Consider the following 9084-nt stretch of genomic DNA (forward strand, 5'->3'; position numbering starts at 1 on the left):
GACCTCCACAGGCAGTAAAACTGATGGTTCAGGAAAGCTATTATCTAGACCTCTGGGGCCAGAAGGGCTTCAGGTGACATCTGGGTCATAAAGTGAAAACCCCTTCCAGGAGAAAGAAACCCCTCTCACCGTGCCACCTCTGATCTGCCCACCTCCTCCCAGAGTGAGCAAAGAAAAAGTCCAGCCACAGCACTTCAGAAAATCTGCTCACCTCTACTCCGCATGCTATGAGGCTCCGTAGCATTGGATTGCAACTCATTTTCCTGGCACCTGATGATACACATGCACTCAACCACCTTATAATCATATGCAGGTTTGGAAGGCTGCTGACTCTGAGTTTTATCTCTTTTTCCTTCCTTCCTTCCTGTTTGTTTGTCTTTCTCTTCCTCCCTCCCTCTCTCCTTCCCTCCCTCTTTCTCTCCTACTGTTATTTTTCTTTTCTCCTTTTTAAACTTAAGTCCTCTTTGGATAAATATAAAAGCCATTCATGGCCCCAGCCACCCTCCCTCCCAGATTCAAGGTGCCCTTGAAGGCTGTGCTCCTTTCTCCTCCCTTCTCATTTATTCACCAGGTTTATGGTTTACCCAGCTCCACTTGCTTCCCAAGCTGTAGAAAAAACTGTTTCTTTCTGAAGGTTACTAAATTTTTCCATTTGTACTTTTTTTTTTTNGGGAGCGCCGCTGCGCTCCCAAGCAGCGCACTGTAGCAGTGCGCCACCGGGCCGGCCCCCTTCATGTCTTTTTATGGACATATACATGCTGTCGTTCCACTAGGAGTGGAATGGCTGAGTCATATTTTGGGTTTATGTTTAACTCTTTAAGAAACTCTTTGCCAAAGTGATTTCACCAGGAGTCTATGAGAATTCATATTCCTCCACACCCTCACCCTTACTTGGTATTGTCATTCTCTTTAATTTTACACATTTTAAAGATGTGTAGTAGCATCCATTGTGATTTTAATTTGCACCCTCCTAATGACAAATTACACTGAGTATCTTTTCATGTGTTTATTTACCATCCATAAATCTTTCTTGATGAAGTATTTGTTAAAATATTTTCCCCATTTTTCTTATTGAGTTGTTCTCTTGAATTTTGAGAGTTATTTATAAATTTGGACACAAGTTTTTATCAGATACATGGTATGCAAATATTTTCTTTCGATCTGTGGCTTAACTTCTCATTCTATTAACAGTGTCTTTCAAACAGCAGTTCTTAATTTTGATGAAGTCCAATTCGTCAATTTTTTTCTTTTGCAGATTACATGTTTGGTATCATAGCTAAAAAATCTTTGCCTAATTCAAGATCACAAAGATATTCTCCTTTCTTTTCTTATAGAACTTTCATACTTACAGGTTTTATATCTAGATCTATGATTCATTTGGCATTCATTTTTGCAAATGAAGCAAGTATGGATCAAAGATTATGTTTTTGCATATGAATAACAATCATTCCATTTGTTCAACAGCCATCCTCCTTCCACTTAATTGCCTTTGTGCCTTCTTTAATATCAATCAAGCATATATTTATGTTTCCATTGACCCATGTATCTATCTTTACAGCGATATCACATTGTCTTAATTACTATGGATCTATAATAAGTCTTTGACTAAGGCAGTATAAGTTCTCAGACTTTGCTCTTCCTCTTCAAATTGTTTTGGTTATTCTAAGTCCTTTGCATTTCCATTTGCATGTTAGAATCAGCTTGTCAGTTTCTACAAAAAAAAGCCTCCCAGAATTTTGATTGGGAGTGTGCTGAATCCACGGATCAATTTAGGGAGAACTGGCATCTTAACAATAGGTAGTCTTTCAATCCATGAAATTGATACATCTTTCCATAAAATGGATTTTTACAAATGTTACCTGGTGTGTGCTGACTCTAGTACCAGTTCTTCAGCAAAGTCATTGTATTAGTCTATTTGGTGTTGCTCTAACAGAATAACTGAACTGGGTAATTTATAAAAGAAAGTGAAATTTATCACTTATAGTTTCCAAGGCTGGGAAGTCCAAAGTCCATCTGGTGGTGGCAACAGTGACCCAGGGGTCTCACATTGCAAGATGGTGGAAGCAGAGAGAGCAGAGGGAGAGCAAGAGAGAAAGAAAGACAGACTCTCCTCTTCTTTTAAAGCCCTCAGAACCATAGCCCTGACCACCATTATTAATCCATTCACTACTGCAGGATCCTACAATCCAATCACCTCTTTAAGCCTCCACCTTCAATTACCATAATAGGATTTTCCACCCTCTTAACAGTCACAGTGGGGAATAAGATTCTAATAAATAAACTTGGGGAACACAATTCAAGCTTCAGGGAGTTTGGGGGGGACATAATTCAATCCACTACAGTCATAAAGTCATAAATGCATGCTCATAAACCTTTTGTAGTTGTGTGTGTGTTTGAAAACTATTGAAAGGGCCAAGTTTCATGTTTTGATCAACATGTTAAGGGCCTAAGCAACCTATGTGAAGCCAAGAACAGAGGGCTCCTGGGAAGATGAGCTCCTAAGAATGAGAGAAATTTATCAGAGGACCTCCACAGGCAGTAAAACTGATGGTTCAGGAAAGCTATTATCTAGACCTCTGGGGCCAGAAGGGCTTCAGGTGACATCTGGGTCATAAAGTGAAAACCCCTTCCAGGAGAAAGAAACCCCTCTCACCATGCCACCTCTGATCTGCCCACCTCCTCCCAGAGTGAGCAAAGAAAAAGTCCAGCCACAGCACTTCAGAAAATCTGCTCACCTCTACTCCGCATGCTATGAGGCTCCGTAGCATTGGATTGCAACTCATTTTCCTGGCAACTAATGATACACACGCACTCAACCACCTTATAATCATATGCAGGTTTGGAAGGCTGCTGACTCTGAGTTTTATCTCTTTTTCCTTCCTTCCTTCCTGTTTGTTTGTCTTTCTCTTCCTCCCTCCCTCTCTCCTTCCCTCCCTCTTTCTCTCCTACTGTTATTTTTCTTTTCTCCTTTTTAAACTTAAGTCCTCTTTGGATAAATATAAAAGCCATTCATGGCCCCAGCCACCCTCCCTCCCAGATTCAAGGTGCCCTTGAAGGCTGTGCTCCTTTCTCCTCCCTTCTCATTTATTCACCAGGTTTATGGTTTACCCAGCTCCACTTGCTTCCCAAGCTGTAGAAAAAACTGTTTCTTTCTGAAGGTTACTAAATTTTTCCATTTGTACTTTTTTTTTTTTTAAAGATGACCAGTAAGGGGATCTTAACCCTTGACTTGGTGTTGTCAGCACCACGCTCTCTCAAGTGAGCTAACCGGCCATCCCTATGTAGGGATCCGAACCCGTGGCCTTGGAGTCATCAGCACCGCACTCTCCCAAGTGAGCCACAGGCCGGCCCCCGTTTGTACTATATTTGTGGAAAAAATCAATCTCACAATCTCTGGATCAGCCAGGGTAAGGGTTGGAATTGTCCACAGGACAAGGATTCTACTTTATTTTTCAGTAGTTTCCTTGCTACCTGAGGGTCTTTCTGTAGCTACTACATTCCTTGTGTCCATTAGGAACTGATCAATAGGATGACAAAATGCATCCTCCAGCTGGGACGTGGAACCCTACCTCAACACAGGAACAAAATGAGCACATAAACTACAGCCACCAAAAAGAGAACTATCTTAGCTTATTTCAATAGTTCTTGCATCTAGGAATAAGTATAGTTACTTGCAAAAGAAAACCATTCTTCTTGCCCTAAGCCCTGTGCAAATTAACTTCATTTAGGACTAGGGCAACTGCAGATCTCTGACAGTCCTCCTGGCAGGATCCAGAACCTACTCCTAAACCTCTCATTGGACCTGGATAACTGGTGTGTGGTTAGTGGTTCTCTCTGAACCAAACAACATAAAGGAAAGCACTTTATGGTGTGTTCAGGGCTCTTTTCCTGGCTTTAACCTATTCAACATTTTTATCAGCAACTTGCTAGAAAACAGAAAATCATGGAATTACAGTAACCAAAATGGCTGAGAAAATCAGTGCTCACCAAATATTTCATGTTTCCCAGACTATATTTCCCAGCCTCCTTTGAAGTTAGTTTGGGGTCACGTGACTAACACTAGCCAGTGGACCATGAGCCAGACCCTTTCTTCATTTTTTCTTTCCTGCAGTGGAGACCTTGGAGGGCCCATGTCTCAGGTGGCCCTGCTATAGGATACAGGAGGGTGGCCATGCCCACATTGGACTCCATTTAAATGAGAAATAAACCTTTCTGTATCAAGTCACCGAGGCTCAGGGTTTTGTCTGTTAGGGCAGCTACTTTTAATGATGTCAATGAATATATCCAACCTTGTTAGTGCAGTTGAGAAACAGTCTCCTGGCACAATGCCAAATCAGGATGAGCAGAGCTCTCAGTCATAAAGTGCTATTAGCTAAATGGAAGGAGCTGCTAGAGCCACCTTTTTACCTTATTTCTTTTTTTTTTGAAGTAGCAGAGAAATTGTGCTCACATACACCATTTAGAGAATTATGAACAAAGGTAGTAGAAGCAGCCTTTCTGTGACCATATAATGATGTCTTGAAATAGCAATTTCAGCATCCCCTCTGAATGAGAACCTGTCACCTACGTGTTTACTGTAATTTGGATTGCAGACCGGAGGTGGAGAAACCTCTGCCTGCCCTTAGGCAGAGCCCAGATAAGCATGCTTTCCTTCTGTGGGGATACTGGATTCCCATTCATGCCATGTGGCGACACCAAAACTGTTCTGCAACAGGAGAAAGCAGAGAGGTACTTCCCTGTTCACCACTGACAAGCTGCAGCTTATCATGGAGAGAAGCCCTCACTCAGCTGGAAGACTGGGGGCAGTTTTCATCTGATGCTCTGGTTACATAATAACTGTCTCCCTTGGAAATCATACTATAGAAGGAATGTTGGAAGCATTACCCCTAAAATAAATAAATACATAAAGTGCTCTCTCTCTCTCACACACACACACACACTCTCTCTCTCTCTCTCTGTCCCTGCTCCAAGCCTACCTTAGATTTTTTGTGATGCACCAGATGACTGCATCAGGGCCGGCTGGAGTCTCCTTCCAGAGGAACTGATATTATCTACAGAGAGAATTAGGAAATTGCAGCTTTAACCATATTTCCTTTCATACAAGGATTGCTCTTTTTTTGGAGTGGTGCTGAACCAATCTATTTAGAGCTAATTAAGTAAGAAAGTGAGTTTGGGGAGGGAAAAAAAAGAAAAAGAACTTTTAAACAGCACATCAGTCTCAGGATGGCAGAGACATCCATGCCAAAAAGGAGGAAAAATACTCAGGACTGTTTTCTGCTCACCATAGAGCTCGAATATTTTAGAATTCGATCAGATTTGGATGCAACAAGCTTTTGACATGTTAGCCAAAATGATAGCCTGATGTGACAAGACCAAGTGACGATATTGTCAAAATAAGCTTTTCTTTTTGCTGTTCTGCCTGTGTAGCTGCTAATCTCATTATTGTTATTTAAAAGAGACCACTTCTAAAGAGGCCTTTGTGCCTCAAAACATTCCCCTGAAGAGCATGTTGGTTTCTTCTAAGCAGTCGTGGCAGTGTGCTGTGTGTACAGAGTCCAAGACCTGGAAGCTGGTTTCTGCAGGGACAGCCTGGCTGGGCAGTGGCCTCAGTCTTCCCTGGCATCCAGGTTTACCTGCATGAGGCCAAGGCCAAAGAGATAATCCCCTGCAAGGCTCTCAGTTGGTCTTCGGGCTTGGTGAGCAGGAGGCTTAGCTGTCGTTCTTTCTCTAAGGGCATCAGCCCATCAGTGGGCTGAGAAGGGTGGTTCCAAAGTTGAAAGAAGAGAATGCAACAGCAAGCAGGCAAGGTGTGTCATCATGTATCTTGTCCAGAACGTTTGTTTACTTAGGTTAGGAGAAGTCCCCGCATGATGAAGCTACCAAAATGTTCTAAAATATACGGATGGATGAAAAGATATTCCATCTGGAGTTTGCTTGAAAATAACCAGAGTATGGGGGGTGGGGGAGGGGAGTAGGTAAGGCTATAAATGAAACAACAATCACTAGGAGTTCAACTGGGTGATGGGTACATGGAGGTGACATTTTTATAGGATGGTTGTGTGGATCATACAAGCCAATGAATGCAAAGAACTCAGCATGCAGTAAGTGCTCAGTAAATAGTTGTTATCCCCACTTTACCCTTGAGGATGTGAGGCTCAGAGAATTTAAGTAACTTACCCGAAGTCACAAATCTAGAAAGGGGTAGAGCTCCATCCCTAAACCACACATATCTCATTCCAAAGTTACGTTCTTAGCCACTCTCCTGTCTGGTATATACCAGAGCCTTGCAGAGTGCCTGTGTGGCGCAGATCACGGCTCACACTATTAGTATAGCCATTTTATACATGAGGACACTGAAGCTTAGAGAATTTGAGCATTTTGCCAAAGAAAAGTCAGTCATGGGTGGAACTGGGGAATGGAGTCCTGTCACCCTGACTCTAGAATCTGCTCACACAGTGCTTTGTTAATGCTCTGTGTTAGACTGTGTACAACGCCATTTCAAGGAGAGGGCAGGTTGTGGAGATGGCCCTGTGTGACTACAGGGCCACCTTTGGAACTACCAACCAAAGCTGAGTTGTTTAGAAAAAATCAGCAGTTATCCCCTTCTCGGTATTTTTCTTACCCCTGTTACTAAGACAAGGTCCCCTGGTCCCCACCATTCTCTCTGTGTATTTCTCTTTCCTCTGCCCTTTTCCAGGTTTCTGTGGTTTCCTCCTATTTGGCTCCTTTTTTTCCCTTTCAAGGTTGCATTTGCCAAATCCCCCCTCCACTAATAGCTCTGAGTGGACCAAAGCCTGGTTATAAAGCCAAATATCTCAATGATTCATCCAGTGTTCATTCATTGAACATTGAACTCAACGAACATTCGAGTGAGGGGCCATGTGTGAAGTGCTAGGGCTGTAGAGATGAAAGACCCGGCTCTCAAGGAGCTCATAGTCCAGCGTTGCAGACAGAGGTCAACCGGCAAAGACCCACTGAGCACCTACCATGTGCCAGGGCCACTTGTAGGCATTTGGGATAGATCATGCATGAACACAATACGTACAGGGTCCCTCCTCTCCCAGAGCTTCGACTCAAACTGACGCATATGAGGTAGGAGAGGTCCTGTGAGAGAAATAAAGCAGGAAACAGGATAGTGGCAGATAACTGATAATTGTAATATGTTTTGGTAAGTGCTGTTCTTTTGTTAGAAGCAACAGCAGGGTTTTCCAGAAACATGAGGAAGAGATCTTAAGTCACGGGGAAGCCCAGTGAAGATGACCTGCAGCCTGCTAGAGCAACGAGCAGAGGCCAGATGTTGTGCAATGGCATGCCACAAACCAGGGATACATTTGGAGCAAGCAGTAGAATCGGAAGCAATGTCAAAGAAAGCCTCGTCTGCAGTTGAAAGGTGCCTGGACTCTACCCTATTGGAATGTGTGTTTCCTAGATTTGCCTGATATGAATTACCAGGGTGCTTATGAAAATCTGTTTCCCAAGTTCTACACCAGGTCTACTGAATAACCTTCAGAAGAGAGGCTTTGAATCAGTTATTTTTTTAACAAGCCCTCAGGTGATTCTTATGATAAGGCAACTTTAAATAGCCTGGAAGTGATGTCAGGCAATGGGAACTAATTCTAGACCAGTTCTGAACTAAATGTGGATGTCCTGATCACTCAGGGTCCCCCCTCCCCTTGCAGAACTCTGCATCCTTGAACCTCCACAAGCATCTGCATGTTGAGTAGGGTTTGTTGTGCTGACCTGGCCTGCATACTTCTGGATCTCATGACCTAATAGTGTTGCGTGTGACCTTAGCGCCCAGAAGCATCTCTGCAAATCAGTATATTTTCACAGGCAGAAATCAAACAGCAGACCAAGAATAAATGGAATTAACCTTTCACTATTTTCTTTTTCTTAGACAATAAGGGCTGCGTTTGCAATATGCACTAGCTACAGACTTATCAAACATTGTAATTATAAAAGGGGTAGATGTAAGAGAGAGAATGCACCTGGCAAGGAGCACTGGAGTGGTGAATAGAAATTTTTATGGGTCAGAAAAGCATGTCTATAGCCATCTGACAAACTGTACTAGAACATGCCTTCATGAAGAGACAAATAGGGCCTCCTCTTTCTAGCATTCTTAAGAGTGCTGGCAAAAGCCTTCTCAGAGGGAGTGACGAGTGAGTTGACGATACCGATTCTATACATGCTGCATGTAAGTGAGCTGGGGATTGGGTTTCATAATACCAAGTTAGTGTTGCCAAAGCTTCCCATGATGAAAAATTTGCTCTCTATGTTGCGTATCTTGGCTTTGAACAGTTTAGAGAGGATTAGTGAGAAATTCTATTGCCATTCATGGTTGATACAAAAAAGTGAGGGGGGGAGCGAGGAGAGAGAGAAAGGAGAAAGACAATGCCAAAAAATGAAAATTCATTTTAGCTCTTCTATTAAAGCCAGATGTATTTTGGGCCCTGTTTCTAGGCAACTGTATAATGGTAATATTCTTGAATCCTTTTTTTAAAGACTCACAACTGTCAGAGTCAGTAAAGGTCAGAAATTAATTATAAAGTAATAAGGATGACAAAAGAGGCAGAAGCAGTGACATTTTGTATTTTGCATTTGTTTTCAGAAACTCTAAGATCTTTCTTGGGGCGTTTAGCCATGCCCCTCAAGACCACTGACCCAATGAAACTTGAACAGGACATTGGCATTTAACCTGACCATCCTATCGTCACACCTCTCAAATCATCCACCGGGGACTGACGAAGCTCCCACAGTGTGCATAACCTTCTACTAGTTGTAAAGGGGGGGGGGGTGTAACAAACGCCTAAGACAATGTAGAATCAATAAAGAACTTTATAACTGGAGAACAATCCAAAAGGCTCATGTAAAGCTACACGACGATGCCAGTTGTCGGGTTACAGTAACAGCTATGCTAATTGTACGGTTAAAGCAATTCATAACTAAAGCCAAACATTTCATTATTTTAGTTATACTAAGTTTCCATTTGTATTATCAGGGCTAGGGCTCGGACCCTTCAAACCCATTGTACAGACTGGGTCACAGACTCCTCACATGCCAGGCTGGGTCACCAGACCCCTCACA

Source organism: Galeopterus variegatus, unplaced genomic scaffold (genome assembly GCF_000696425.1).
Source record: "Galeopterus variegatus unplaced genomic scaffold, G_variegatus-3.0.2 Scaffold5496, whole genome shotgun sequence".
In the NCBI taxonomy this organism is placed as follows: Eukaryota; Metazoa; Chordata; class Mammalia; order Dermoptera; family Cynocephalidae; genus Galeopterus; species Galeopterus variegatus.